Here is a 15,261-nt window from a genome sequence, read left to right on the forward strand (position 1 = left end):
GTCCTGTCACATGATCAATAAGAATGAAAGGACAAAAAGGAAAAGAGGAAACTACTACCACTAACAAAAATAACATTACCGGTAACAGACGATCAGACGGGATGTAACAGACATCACTGAAATCACTGACTGTAATAAACAACAGAAAAAAATAAATGTTTCAAGGCTGCTTTTAAAACTAATGAGAGTCAGAGCACACTCTCGGTCATCAGGGAAGCCTATTCCAGCAAACAGGAGCATAAAAACTAAATATAGCGTCTCTGAATATTCAATCGAGCTGCCGAACAGCAAGAATACAGAAGCCAGATGAGCTAAGAGGTCCGAGTGATTCAAATATCTTAAGCATATCTGACTTATGGTGGAGATCATGAACCGTAAAGTCAATTCAGGTGAATAACAGAAGCTAATTTGGTGATAAAAGTTGAGGCTTTAGGTTTTTTTTTCTGGTTTTGCTCAACAGTAAGAGTTTTAGAGAACAAAGTACAGATAACAGATCACAACTGACCACATGTCACATCAGTGAAAGTGGTCCAGGCTTTACAGAACGTGGACAAAAGTGGAAAAAACTTCTCACTTCATTCTGTTGCAGACTGTCCAAGCCTTCTGTGTGAGGAACTGGAGAATTTGGAAACAAAGAACAACCAAGGTAGGAGGAGGAGGAGGGAAACAGAAGAGGAACTATTTAATCAGAGGGAGGATGAAGAGGCCAGAGAGGAGACGGAGCGAGAAGAGAAAGAGGGGGAGGAGGAGAGAGAAAAGAAAGTTGTTGTGCCTGAAAAGGAACTGATGGCGACAGAGGGAGAAGAGGAGGAGCAGGTGAAGCCAGAGAGTAGGCTGGGAGCGGAGGAGGCACAGGAGGTGCAGATGGAAGACAAAAAGATTGAGAACAAAAAGGAAATAATCACTGATAAGAAAGAGGACAACGAAACAAAGTGTCTAGATGAGAAGAAAAGGAGTAGGAAGAGGCGAGGTAAGAAGCCAAGTGAGCGAGTGAGGAACAGGAGAGGTTTAAAAGATGTCAGTGAGCAGTTTGAGGAGGAAAAGAAGAGTCAGATACAGGAGGTGTCAGAGGAGAGCTCAGCTCTGTCGGAGCTTCCCATTGGACTGATGAACAGCTGCGACCTGTCTGATCCTGTCTACCTGGGCTGTGGGGGCACTGGGATGTATTGCCCTCCACTTCCCATTCCCCTTCTGTACTCCGCACAACCTCCGGTCCCGATCCAGCCAGCACCTCCTCAGTCCCACGGGATGAAAAGACCACACAGCCCCCCTCTACCTCACAGTATCCCCCAGCAGGGCCCGCAGTCTCTCGAGGTGAGAATCGACTGTCCTGTTCACCAATCACTTGATGAGCTTTGAACACCTATAGTGACCAACATTGTATCTGAACTGATTTTCAGGACTTTTAACTTTTTCCCTTTTATCTACTATTTAAACAAGCCCTCCACTTACTCATGATTGCTCTCCTATAAAAGTACCAGACTCACAGTGAACATTTAAAAAAGATCAAAATCACTGCAGCAATGCCAGGTCAAACCAGAATTGTTCATGTTTTGTATGGTTGCCTTTCAGTCCAGTGGAAATATTCTGCATGTCTGCTGCTTCATTTACGACATATTTCTCCCAAATTCAGCTTGACATGTTTCAGGTGATTGGAAACTTTGGGATGTTTACATAACTTTAAAATAACCATATGTGGGTGTGAATAATGTTTGGCTGCTGAGCCCAAGGTTTAACCTCTTCAGCCAAACAGACTCTTACGCATGTTCTAGTGAAGATTGCCAGATGTCTAATAATAAGTTACATGTCATGTATAATTACAGTGTGATGTGTATGAAATGATGCACACACACAGCCTCTATTAATGATTCAGTTGTAAAAATAGTGTGGTATCAGCAGGGAAATGAGATTCATTGAAATAACAAGTACATGTAGAATTAGATAATGAAACCATGTCAGATCATTTAATCTCAGAATTTTGTAAAGGAAAGTGGAGAGAATTTTTTTTTTTATTATTTAGCAGCATGGCGTACTGTATTCTGTGAGAAGGCTCTGTTCACAACCTAGAAGCTTAGATGATCATAGATAAAGTCATGGGTTAAGCTATAACAAGAAACTTAAATTCCTCTGATTTTAGACCACAACTGCATTCTTTATAAAATAGAAATAGGGTTGCTTTCCCTATTTTTATTTTATAAAGAATGCAGTTGTGGTCAGAAAAAATCAGAAAAGCTAAAAATTGTCTACTTCCTGGTCTGTGAGAGCGTCATGCTGTGGTGGACAGAGCCTTCCTAACTGATACGCAGAGCGCTGATGACTAAAATGTGAGTATAGCAGAACTGAAACAATCAGGCGATAGGTCGATTGACTGAGAGGAAATTAATCATGATCTATTTCAAAGAGAAATTTGCTGGTCTCATCTTTTCCAAAGGTGAGGATTTGCTGCTTTTTAGCTGTAGATAATAATTTGGATATCTGTGGGTTGTAAATTGTCAGACAAATTAGGCCATTAGAAGACATTACCTTGGGCTCTGGGAAATTGCAATGGGCATTGTTTATTTATTTTCTGACATTTAGTAGACCAAATAATTAATCAATTAAGAAAGCAATGGCTGATCAGTTCATAATGAAACACATCATTAACTGCAGCCCTTGAGTACAGGTATATCAGTGCCACTTATGAAAAGTATGTGGTATGAAAGGAACAAAATTGGAAATTAATTGCTTTGTCTTTGAAGTCCTAAACTCACTTTTATTTTCAGAAATCATTGTTGCATTGATTTCTGTGGGCTGAAACATTCAACTGTGCTTCCCTTGGTGCTCAGCAGTGTTTTGGCAGGAAAACATCCCTGCTGGCTGTTTTTACATTCCTCCAAAATTGTGCTCAACTTTCAAGAAATGTGGTTATTGACACTTGACAGTAAGAACATCAGCATTTTAAAAGGAAAAACCCATAAATAGGGAGGTATTTAAATGACTGAATATGACTGAGATGGTGAGTACTGAGGTGATGTTTGTCTGGTTCATGGCAGATGGAGATAACCCAGGTCTACTCCACCCGACGCTCCATCCGCTACAGCACCAGGGGTCGAGGCCGGGCGCTGAGCTTCTCTCTGGTGCCGGGGTTAGAGACTGTAGAAAACTGCCTGCTGCCGCCTGCACCAAAGAAGAAAACACGAACACTCTACAGTACTGGTAATCGAATTATCAGCTTGTCCAGATGCATTCAGCTTTGATCGTTCAAGTAGTTGACCTGTATGTGTTTGTCTGCATGTGCATATGCGTGCAGATCAGTTAGAGCATTTAGAGGCGTTGTTCCAGAAGGACCACTATCCTGATGCAGAGAAGAGGAAAGTCATCGCTGCTTCAGTTGGTGTCACACCTCAAAGAATTATGGTTAGGCAGCCATCTTCCTCTTTTGATCCTCTGAGAAATTTCCCTTGTGGCTCATTTACATTGGTGGTATATATGTGGTGATGTACCTCTTCGAAGCAAGTACAGGCTCTCAGCTAACGGGGAACTCAGCTCTCTCCCTCTCATCCATCTTTCCCCTCCCTTCTCATCCTGTTTCCATCACCCTCCAGTTTCTTGCCACCACCCTCAATCATTTTCCCACATATCCTTTTTATTGTGCCCTTCTGCATATTTCTGTGTGCCAGGTCTGGTTTCAGAACCGCAGGGCTAAGTGGAGGAAAGTGGAGCGCTCCATCACAGCGAAGGTTGAACACCGACAGACTAGAGCTGGATGCAGCAGCAGCCCCCTACATCATCAAATCAATCCCACCCTGCCCACACTGGCACCCAACAGGTATTACAGTATTTTCCCTATGTGTTTTGTCCTCAGATGGTGCAAATTACCCTTTTTCTCTTTTTTCACATTTTTTCAGTAAGGGAGCTCTCTCTTACTCTGGTCACTTTGCCACCAAGCTACCCCAACTCGCCCCTGCAGCACCCTCTTTCTCCACCCTGTCCAACCAGACTCCGCCCTTCTACAGCAACCTGCTGGCCAGCCTCAACAGCCCAGGTGTGAAATCCACAAAAATATATACAATTTTTCTAAACGCACTCGTCCTGATGCATTAGGTTATTGTGCTCCATAATTACTTTTCAGGAGAAGTTGGGTTTCTGGGGAGCTATGCTATTTTCCCCCAACTTGAGCAGAGACGGGATGCCTTTGTTAGTCCATGTGTGAAAATAGAGGGTTTGTTAAATGGTGAAAACAAAAGGGGTTATCTTAATTAATGAATCTTTATGTGATCTGGGCCTTCTGAGGGTTTAATAATCTTTGCTCTGAAGCACAGCATTAACATTTTTTCTTATTCATAAACATTTTTACATCAAGAACAGTATGTAACAGCATGCTGAGGTGAGCGGCCTTGTTTTGTTGTGTATACACAGCCTAAGGTCCTGTTCGACACAAACACAGGGTTGTCAAGCAATGAGTTGAAATTGGTTCACTTATCTTTCAGGAGTTGTGAAATCCTGTCTCATAGTGCACCCATGGCCCTTTACATAGCATAGTACTGCCTGAGTGTCCCCACTGCAGGCACCAAAGACCCCTAGATAATAAATCCCTCTCATCTCTGTTTTTGCGCAGTTTAACAGAAGTAGTGGGAAGTTTGTTCTTGATTTATTATTAACAGTGAAATTAGTGGCTTTATAAGTCCCTAATGTACAGTTTGTGATATTACCAACTGTCTGTCTTTGGTATATTTTCCTTCTTTAAGAGAAGCTTTATCTTGATGCTATAGGAATCCATTAATTGAATTGAGCTGAATTTAAAGGGGACATATTATGATAAATGCTTTTTTAATGTCTTTTCAACATAAATATGCACCCCTGGTGTGTGTAGAGACCCTCAAACTATGACAAAAGACCATTCGCTCTTTTTTTCCCTGCTCTGTCCTTCAGTAAATGTGCGTGAAAACATGCTGTTTAGATTTGGCTCTGCATGTGACGTCACAAGTAGGTCACATGTTCAACTGAAAACATGAATCCACCTCACTGTTCGCCACCATTGTTATCTCGCTGACAGCTTCAGTAAAACTAAGATGCGAAGGTACGACCAAAGCAAGCAAATTGTTCTGCTGTTGGCTGCAAACACCAACATAGTCTTCATGTCTTTCCTCTTTATTTTAGATGGGTTTGGTGCGGAAATTTCCCCACGACTGGAAAAATGGAACGTTTGTTTGTAATGTTATTTTACGTTGTTTAGGCTCAGGCATGGCCGGCCTCTGATTGGTTTGTCAAAACGTAGTCCCACCCTAAAGCATGCCCTGCCTTATTGTCTGTTTTCCTGTAAATGAAACCAAAACTTACAAAATGAACATCATAAAGACTTGAAACTAGTGATTGGTCCCTGTTTAAGAAAATGTTTACTGAGGTAATAAATCAAATGAGAAGTGTGGTCATTTTCTCATAGACTTCCACACAACTGGACTTCTTTTTGGAATCAGTGGAGTCGCCCCCTGCTGGACATTAGAAAGAATGTAGGGTTCGGGCACTTCCACATTGGCTTCACTTTTTAGACCCAGAACTTAAGTCCACTTCTTTCATGCAGTCTATCCCTCACAAACACCAGCAGAGCTGATGCGTGAGTTGGTGGGCGTTTCCTGCTCAGGCTTGTGGGAGCTGATCAATCAGAGCAGACTTGGCTAGCAGCCAGGAAATAAAATGGAGCTGTCAGAAATGGGATGAGAAGAGCGGCATGCACAGCTTGAGAAAAAGAATGCATTTTGAACATTTCAGCTTTTCCAAAAATATTATAGTTGGACCCAAAATAAAAATATGAAACTGCTGAGATTAAAGGAGATATATCATGCTCATTTTCAGTCAGTGGACATTCACCTTCACCTTGTTGAGATTGTAAAATTCCCCAGAAACCAAACTACAGGATTGCTTTAATCTCAGTGTTTTTAATCTATTTTCTGTCCAAGGTCAATCCAGCATGAAAGATGGGGGCCACCACCAGCTTTCATCTCAGGGGGGGTTGTCAGAGTTCCATCCCCGCCCCATGCACAGCCCTCCCCCTCTGCGTCGAGCCAGTCTCCCCCTTTTCACAACAACCTACAACCCCGCCAACCCCACTCCACCTCTCCTTAACACCCTCGCTCACACTCCGCCTCTTTTCCTGGATGCTTTGGAGGGCGGCTCCTCCTTGGCCCATCGTGACACCCAGTCTCTGCAGACTGACACCAGGTCAGTTCAGCTCACAGCCAACTGTGACATGAATACTAGAGGATGATTTGAACAGGGACAACGAGTACAAGAGATGACAGGAGGACAGAGTGTTGGCAGGCTGCAGACACGAGCAGGGATCCTGTGAAATACTGATATAATGATGCCTCAGACAGCGCCTGTAATAGTGGGGAGTCAGTTTCAGCTGGTGCTCTGAAATATTTTAGAAATCATGCTGGGAGACGTCCTGGTTAGTAATTGCTTTGTATAACATTATGTTCATTTGTTTGACTACAATTATGTTCTACAGCACTTTGAAATCCACCAGTGCAAGACAACACAAACACAAAATTGTCTGACAATTTACAGCCATCAACATCAATACATTTTCCAGGCCTGCTGTTAGGAGATTTAAAGGTTCAATTCACCCAAATTGGTAGAAACACATTTTCATTGAAATGCTTTCAACAAGAATAATAGTTTTTGAATTGGTTACCAGCATGGTCTGTTGAATAACTGGGACAGTCCAGTGTTTAGAAAACAATGTTGCTCAAAAAAAATCTGAAATGTCATTTTCAATATAATATATATAAAATACATTCACCTCCACTGTATTTGAGTGAAATGTCTGACAATAAATAAGCTAAAATATTACTAAAGTTTTTACTTAAGTAAGCTTAAGTAGCTTTGCTCCACATGAAGAAGTTGTACAGTTGCTCAGCAATCCTCACTCCACTAGTGGAACAGAGTAGTAAACACATCTGTGTTTCTGTGAGCATAAAACGAGCATGATTGGCTTTTACCTAGTTCTCACTTACACTGTGTCAGATGACATTTACATAAAGTTGAGCTGTTCTCAGTTTTCCACTGCTGGGTGCCTTTTTAAATCTCAGTAGCTCAGCAGGTTTTGGGCAGCAACGCCAAGTCATAGTCCTACGTGATGTGGTGACACAAGTCTTGTTGTAATTTGGGTGAATTGACCCTTTAAGAGGGCACTGGGATAAAAGTTGGTTGATTAATCATTTTATATATCAAAGGTTCCTCCTCTTGAGTTAAAAGCAATCCTGTTTACAGTAAGACGCCATCTATCAAAGGTGGGTGTGTGTGAGACTAAATTCTTCTTTGTATCGGTCTCAGTTCTTTGTTTGACTTTGGGGAGAAGCTCGACTACCTGACCTCAGGCCAGCAGAACAACACACTCTCCTACCAGCTCCAGACCTCCTACCCCACCAGCCAGCCCCAGCACCAACCTCAAGCATCTCTGACCCGCATGGCCTACCTCACCCCCTCCCCGTACCTCACCCCCAACCCTCCAGATTCCAACCCTAACTCCTACCTGACCTTTGGTCCAGGAGGAAACTCCACTGGGATGGTGACGTACTCCACGGGGGGCCACCCGTACTTCCAGTCCCAGAGTGCAGGACAAATCCTGCTGCAGTCAGCCGGACATCACAGTGAGTTTTTGGGATTAGATTTGATTTGATTGACTAATGGAGCCACACAAATGCATAAAAATCAAACATAAAATAAAAAATATATTTCATAAGTGTGACATTAACCAAAAATAAATCAAATAAAATAAACAGTACATTTTGATTAATAACCTGCCACATTACTCTAAATAAGTCTTGCTTCTTTTTGTTTCATATGACTCTAGTATAAAAAAGACTACGTTGTTTAATTAAGGCATTTAAAACAACCTGAAGGAGTCATAGAGTTGTGAAATAATTTTTATCAGTACAAATTTCCTTTTAATTATAATTTTTTCTAATTATAATGCTCCTCAACATAGAAACACAGGAGTCTCCTGGATAGTTAAATAATACTATATTATATTAATAATACTATATATATTATTTATGTTTTGCAACTACTACAACTCAACCATGATGCGTATGTGGCTGCTGTTGCAAACGAGCCAGTCAGAGATGTGAATCAGATATGCAGCAAAGTCAGAAGCCTTAAAATGCTACACTATACATCCATAATTAACCCAGAATCTTTGAATAAATTACAAATAAATTGATTTAACCTACTGAATGCATCATCAACCTAACATAATTTAGGCCAGCATAAAATGTTTAACTTGCCAATATTGATGCATGCAACAGAATTTTAAAGCTCAGCAATGAGATGTTCCTCACAGAGATGCCCCCCAAGAGCTGCAGGTAACTTTTATGTAAACAGGCTTGTACCATTTTTACTTTTTTGATCAAAGAACCAGATACTTTCTGATGTAGTTGTTCAACTTTTGCAGTCCTTTAGCACGGACCACGTCCATTGACTGACATGAAAATTAAAGTGTTTTATATTTGTTTTTGGCATTTTTGCTTTTAATTAATGGTTGACATTAGAGCTAGACAGTAAATATGGGAAGACAGAGGGCAGACTACAAAGGACCCTGGCTGACATCAAACCTAGAGAGCTCTAATTACATGATATGTGTCTTAACCACTCAGACACCTGGACGAATATTTATTTGATATAAAATGTATGAGGAAGGATTGGCTGGTGATATAATGTGGAAGGGTAGGGGGAAGAGTCACCTTAGCTTCTTGGCTCTGTGGCCGCCTGAGGGACTGATGAGATATGAGGGGAGCCATGGTGTGGGACAGAAAAAGAGAACAGATGGGTATGCAGAGCAGACAGGCATTTATAGACGTATGACAGGAAGAGGGGTGTCGGAGGTGTGGTCCTGCTCCTAAACTGGAGCTAAATTCCCCCCAATAAATCTCAGTTGTCACGTCTCTGTCTGAATCTTGTTGACGTGCAGGTGGGATCGCAGCTTACCAGTCGTACCCGTGGGGTAGCATGTACAGTCAGCCTGCCATCCACCAGCGTGCTCAGTGCCCTCCAACTTACCCTACCAGCATGGGGGGTGCACGACAGCCACCCTCGTCCACCACCCTGCCTCCCCCGTCATTCTTCACCCGGGGAGACCACGGGCCCTCACATGCAAACCCCCAGCGCTCATCGCACACCCATACACACACCGCAACCAGCAGCAGCACCGCTGTCCTCCCTCCTGTGTCCACCCTGCGGCCTTCTCGCCTCAGAGCAGAAAGCACTCCAACCAAGACTGCATCCCTGCTGCCCTCCCAGATCAGCCCTGCCTCTCCAGAAAGCTCTCCAGTGCCCCCTTGTGTCAAGATAGAGTATGACAGCCCTCGAGAGATTCACAGCCACTTCCACTGCGACTTCTCCCCCATTCGCTTTTGAATACGTTTGTCTGTGTGAGAGGGTGTATTTGACGTGTGTGTGTGTGTGAATGTCTTGTGTAAATGTGAGTGTTTCAGTATTTTTTCATTTGTATAGCTATTAAGATGTTCTAAGTGGAAATATTCCGTGGGCTTGGTTGGGCTGCGTTTAGCTTGGCTGCAATAAATGCTCATTGTTGTGTTAATCCTTTATTTTTGACCTGCTTTGCTATGATTCAAATCAAGGCTTTCCAACTTAATTTTGTTCTGGACTGGACAGGACGTAGAGGAGCGTAGGAGGTGGGGATAATTGAAGATTGTAATTATTCTCCTTTTCCAGTCAAAATATGCACTCATGTTTACCTCTCAACACACAGATAACCCTCGATTACTAGTTAGATAATGACTGAGGGAGGAAAACAGAGGAAAGAGCGTGCACAAGAGAGAGTGGCATTAAACATTGTAACAAACTGGAAGCACTTTATTTTTTATGTTCCCCTGTTTAGCATTTATGTGTAGTAAACATTTAAGTAAATTGTTTATAACAAACTACAATGTAGTTGTAAGCAAGTACAAGTGTTTCTAACAGTTTATTATCATGATAAAGTTTATTAGGTTTTTCTTAATGTATTTAATTCCTAGAAATGCTCCAAAAGTAATCTGGTGTATGAAAACATAAAGAATGGCAATATAGTATAACGCAGTTGTACATACAAAGTGTGACTTTATAACTACATTATTGTGTGTTAATGACATATACAGTGAATGCTAGATATGGTGACTTAAAGTGTTGCACAAAAACTTGATTTGGTCTGTATTCAATGTGGTCACTCAATAAAAAAGATAAAAAGTTACCAATAGATCTCTCAGTAACACTCATGCCAAGGTTAATTTCTTGCTGAATGCTGAAATTGTAGTGTTAACTAACTGGTTACCTCATGTGCTCAGGATCAGCTGTAGTTGAAAATCAGTATATTGTTATTGATCATCATGTAGAATGCTGAGAAACTACAGCACAGACAGAGGGCACTCAGTTAGGAACATTACCACACCGCTAGATGGATAGCTTATTATTCCAGAGGGAATTGCAAATATACACCATAAAAACCTCAGAAGCTTTATGATTGTCATTCAGTCTTGTTCGTTTAATCTCATGGTTTCCTTGTGGTCCAGTAGCAAATGTTCAGGGTTGGTGAACCTCTGATTCAAATGCTTATTTGGCTTATTTCAGAGCTGTCTTCAGGCCATAAGAAGGCGCTGTTCCTACGTGTGAGACAACCGCATGGTGGGATTTATTTAATGGTGTGGTGTTCCTCAGACATCCCTCCATCAAGGGGGGGGGGGAGTGTGGCAATCCCTAATCCGGAAAAGGACAGAGTCGTTTGTAGGCTAGAGGTGTCCCAGACAATGACTGATACTGCCCAGATCCTTAATCTGTGTTGCCATCTGCCTTGTCACACACTTACTGCACTTTCCGCTCTGTTTGTTCTTAATATGCAAGTCAGTCGTGAGGGCTTGTGGAAACCAAATCCCTGTATGAAACTCCACCTCTACAAGAGCTGAAGGCATTTTCCTGAGACTAGGGAAGACGTTTGGGACCACTGTGTCATTTTTGTTCTCAGTGGCTAAAATAAAACAAAAAGTTTCCCGTTTTAACTCTAGTTAATATTCTTGGTTCATAGTCCTGCTGTATGTGAAGTGAAGTTTGAAGTGAAGCTTGGATGATGATGTGGGAGTAAGAGAAGGAACTGTTTGATGACAGCGAGGAGGAGGTGGCAGGGACCAGGGGAACAGATGAAGGAGGGGGGGAGATGGAGGAGCGAGGCAGTTTGTTGGTCTGGGAACAAGGGAAGAGAGCTGAGATGAGCTGTTGCTATGGGAGGAGGAGAGGATGATGGGTGGGCTCTGCCAGCAGACGTGGGAGGGAGAAGAAGATGGGGATGAGGGAGGAGTGTGTTCGTAGCACAGGGGGTTCTGGGATGAACAGAACTGTTGGTTATGTAACTGCTGTATTTGGGTTTTTAATGAACCTCTCTCTTCCTGCTCACTGGCTACTGAGCTGTTACTGTTGGCAGGAGAAGTGCAGCATAAACACACACACACACACACATAAAAACTTCTTTTGCAGTGCTGAAATTTTTCAAACTCTTGCATAAAGAAACACACAACACATTCATTTCAGGAATGAAACCTTAAGTCTGAGAGCTCTATTCAAACTTAGTGTAGCCACGGTTTTACTTTGGATTTTAGTTTTGATTGTGTATATGTTAAAATGATCACTTTGTGTATCTGTCTCTTGGTTTAGTCCGTGTGTCCGTGCGCTTAATTTCAGATTTCTTTATAGTCATGTGTCAGTGAGCTCGTATGTGTGACTGAGGAGGGTTTCATGCAGGTTTAACTTTGCAATTAATTTTTCCAGGACTTCCCTGGTATGAACAGAGAGTGCTCAGAGTCCAGCTAGAGGGCATGTGTATGTTCCTGTGTGTGTGTGTGTGACTGTCTGTAAGCACATATATGTGTGTGAGAGTGTGTAAGTACAGGTATGGGATGCTTCGGTCCACCCTGATTCCACCGTGTCAATATTTACTCAGTATTCTGAGATTTGAAGAAAGGGAACTTGTTTCAATATTTATGGATGTGGTCGGACGCGAAATCCTCGCAGTCTTTCCAAACACCGTGACTGTATGCATGCATGCACACAGGGCGGCTGTGGCTCAGGACACAGAGCGGGACGCCCACTGATCACAGGGCTGGTGGTTCCATCCCCACGTCCTTCTGTCCACATATCGAAGTGTCTGTGGTCCCACTTGGCTCTGTGTGGTAGCTTGTGAATGAGTGGCAAAAACATTGTAAAGCAGTTTAGATCAAAGCACTGAATAACTGTAGCCATTTATACACACACACTGAAAGGGAAAACAGTCAAGCGATGGAGTTTATTGATATTAGTGGACAAGGTTTATTCATTTAACTGATTGACAGTAACAATGTTTGTTGTGGAGCAAAGCTGAAACGCGCTTCTTGGGTCAGTTCAGTTGTTGATTTTTGGTTTATTTTGAAAAGAAATACAACATAGACTTGTGTTGGGTTTGGAAAAACATGGAACGTAAGGGAAAGTGCCTGGGGAAAACAACTTATTTGATCAAATAATAAGATTTGCCTATTAAAATGTGTAAAAATGAGGACAAACAGTTGCAGGTCTAGATTTGACAGATAAAATATCTCACCTGACCATGTCAATAGTAAACATATTCACTGGAAGTGGCGTTATTTGAACGTGGTTTTGTATAAAAATGCTTAATGTCATGCAGTGTGGCTAACATGGAGGAATGTGTTTGTTTTAGACCTGTTTCCATTTACTGTATGGGTCTGGCAGCACTATTGTGATGAATATTCTCTAAATTGAGCTCCCAGAGGTGGCTTGGCTGTTGGCAGGCAAAGGGGACTTACAGGAACATTTCCCTTTTCAGTGAAAAAGCAAATATACCATGCCTTTATATTAGATTTCTATTTTGCTACTGGAAAGGAAATAGATGAGGAGAAAAGGGAAAAACAGAAAATAACTTTTGGGGTTGGTAAATATGCTACTCTCATTCGTGAATGTCACTCAGCTGCATGGAAAATGATACTCGTCTAAAAATTTTGATGAGGACTGCAATTAAGGCTTTTTTCATTATACTGGTTGTTTTCTCAATTATTTACTACTTGCTTGGCCTGTAAAATGTCAACAAAGTAAAAAAGAGCTCATGGGGACGTCCTCAAATTGCTTGTTTTCTGCGACCGACAGTCTAAACCCAAAAGCAGCCAGTTTAGTATCATAGAGGACTAAAAAAAAAACCTGAAAAAATCACTTTTAAGAAGTTAGAACAAATAGATTTTAGGTACTTTTGTCTAAAGGTTGACTTAAATCACTATTCACTATAAAAATTGACTTTGTGATGATTGATGACGATAAATCTTCAAAATCATTTAACGTCAAAAACGCCAAACATTCACTAATTCAAGCCTTTCAAATGTGAGGATTTAAAAACATATTCAAGATGTCTTGTAATGATGAAAAAAATTGTTGCAGCCCCAGTTTTAAAATGAATAGTAAAGATTTTTATTGGAAGTGACCTTCCAGTATTTTAGGTGTTAGGTGTTGTTCATACACATTAGATTGTCATTTTTTATCAGTTTTAATGCCCACATATAAACAGTCCTCCTCTATTACTGTTTGACTCTAATCATTTATAAATACAGGATGAAAAATGAGAGAATTTGATGGTGTTGTGTAATAGTTCACCCATGCTGATAGATGCAGGTAAGGCTCATCTAGCTACCTGCTTATGTTTGTGTTTGTCCTGCCTGCCAAGCAGACAGGGTTACATAACCTGTGTGTGTGTGTGTGTGTGTGTGTGTGTGTGTGTGTGTGTGTGTGTGTGTGTGTGTGTGAATCTACTGTATATGTTCGTGTGTTTGGACGAATATGTGTGCCTGTTGTGTCTTTTCTTAGAGTATAAGCCAAATAGCCCATTCCCAGAGATGACACGCTGTCCAGGAATAACATCTCGAATCTTTCATCTCCAATCCATCACCACCATAACACACATACACACACACACGCTGTTGACTTTACAGCTTGTTCAGTTCAGTAGGAAATCTGTCTGGTTAGTTACTGTACAGCCAGAGCCCCAGCTCCTCTTCCCCTCCCAGACTACCCCCTCAATTGCGGCTTGTTCAGGTCGTGTGTGTGGATGGAGGGGTGTGTGTGTGTGTGGAGGAGGAGGAAGGGGAGGTGTAGAGGAATGCAGGGTTGGGTCGGGTGGGGCTGGTTGGGAAAAGAGGGGTCTCTATGTGGGCCTGTATGTGGACTCTAGAGAAAGATTAAAGATGTGTATGTGAGCGTATTGATGAAAGTGTGTTTTCCTACTGTGTTTACTCCACTGGGGCCCTCCGCCTACCTGACAGAGGAGAGAGGAGTAATGGGGAAACAGGCGGGAAGAAGAGACAGGGTGACAGTAGGGAACAGGTTCATGCGTCTTTACCCTCTGCAGTCTTTACCCTCTATTAATGTCCGTTTTGTGGTAAATGTGATCTCAATTCATGTTTAAGTCAAGCCAGAGAAAAAACATCTACTAATATAGAAAGTAGGAAGAAAGAGAAAAAAGATTAGAAATTATATAAGATAAAAAAAATGACCAGACTGACAGAAAAACACAAAATGTTACATATAATTCTGGGGCACTGAACTGAGCTGAACTTAGGAATCCAGGATTTGGCCTGTATACTTCACTTATACAGAAATGCATGCTTATGCAAAAATGCACACACACAACCCAACATGCTGAGCAGCGGGAACACTGTAGGCTGTGTACGGTGGCTCTCCTTCACTTCCGCACCATAAATGTGTGTTTGCTATATGAGGGAACACGGAGAGAAAAGAGGAATTCATGTTGGTGTTTATTTGAGCTTCGGCCAAATCCAACCTGGGGCGGCTGTGTTGGCGCGCTCTCTGCACCAAACCCCAGCCGCTCCTGTACCCCCAGCCAGACACACACACACATACTGTACACACTCGGGCACTTGAGCGCACACAACAACACAAATTTTACCTCTCTCTCTCTCTCACACAAACACACACACATACCTGTCCATCCTAGCCATATCAAGGTGTGTTTGTCTTTCTCTGCCCACCATTTTAGGTCCTCCCAGAGCAGGTATTTCCCTCTCCTTCCCACAGACACACACACATTTACACACACATGCTGCAGCTATAGAGGGGGGCTGTCTGTGGGCTGACTGCGTGAAGCACTTGCATTGATAACCTGCAGCTCACAGTCCCTCAGTCTCACTTTGTGGCCATCCCCGTCGCCTGGAACTCCCTTCGCCCTGCTCTGCCTCCTTTCTG

The sequence above is a fragment of the Pempheris klunzingeri genome, chromosome 16 (assembly GCF_042242105.1).
Source record: "Pempheris klunzingeri isolate RE-2024b chromosome 16, fPemKlu1.hap1, whole genome shotgun sequence".
Taxonomy (NCBI): Eukaryota; Metazoa; Chordata; class Actinopteri; order Acropomatiformes; family Pempheridae; genus Pempheris; species Pempheris klunzingeri.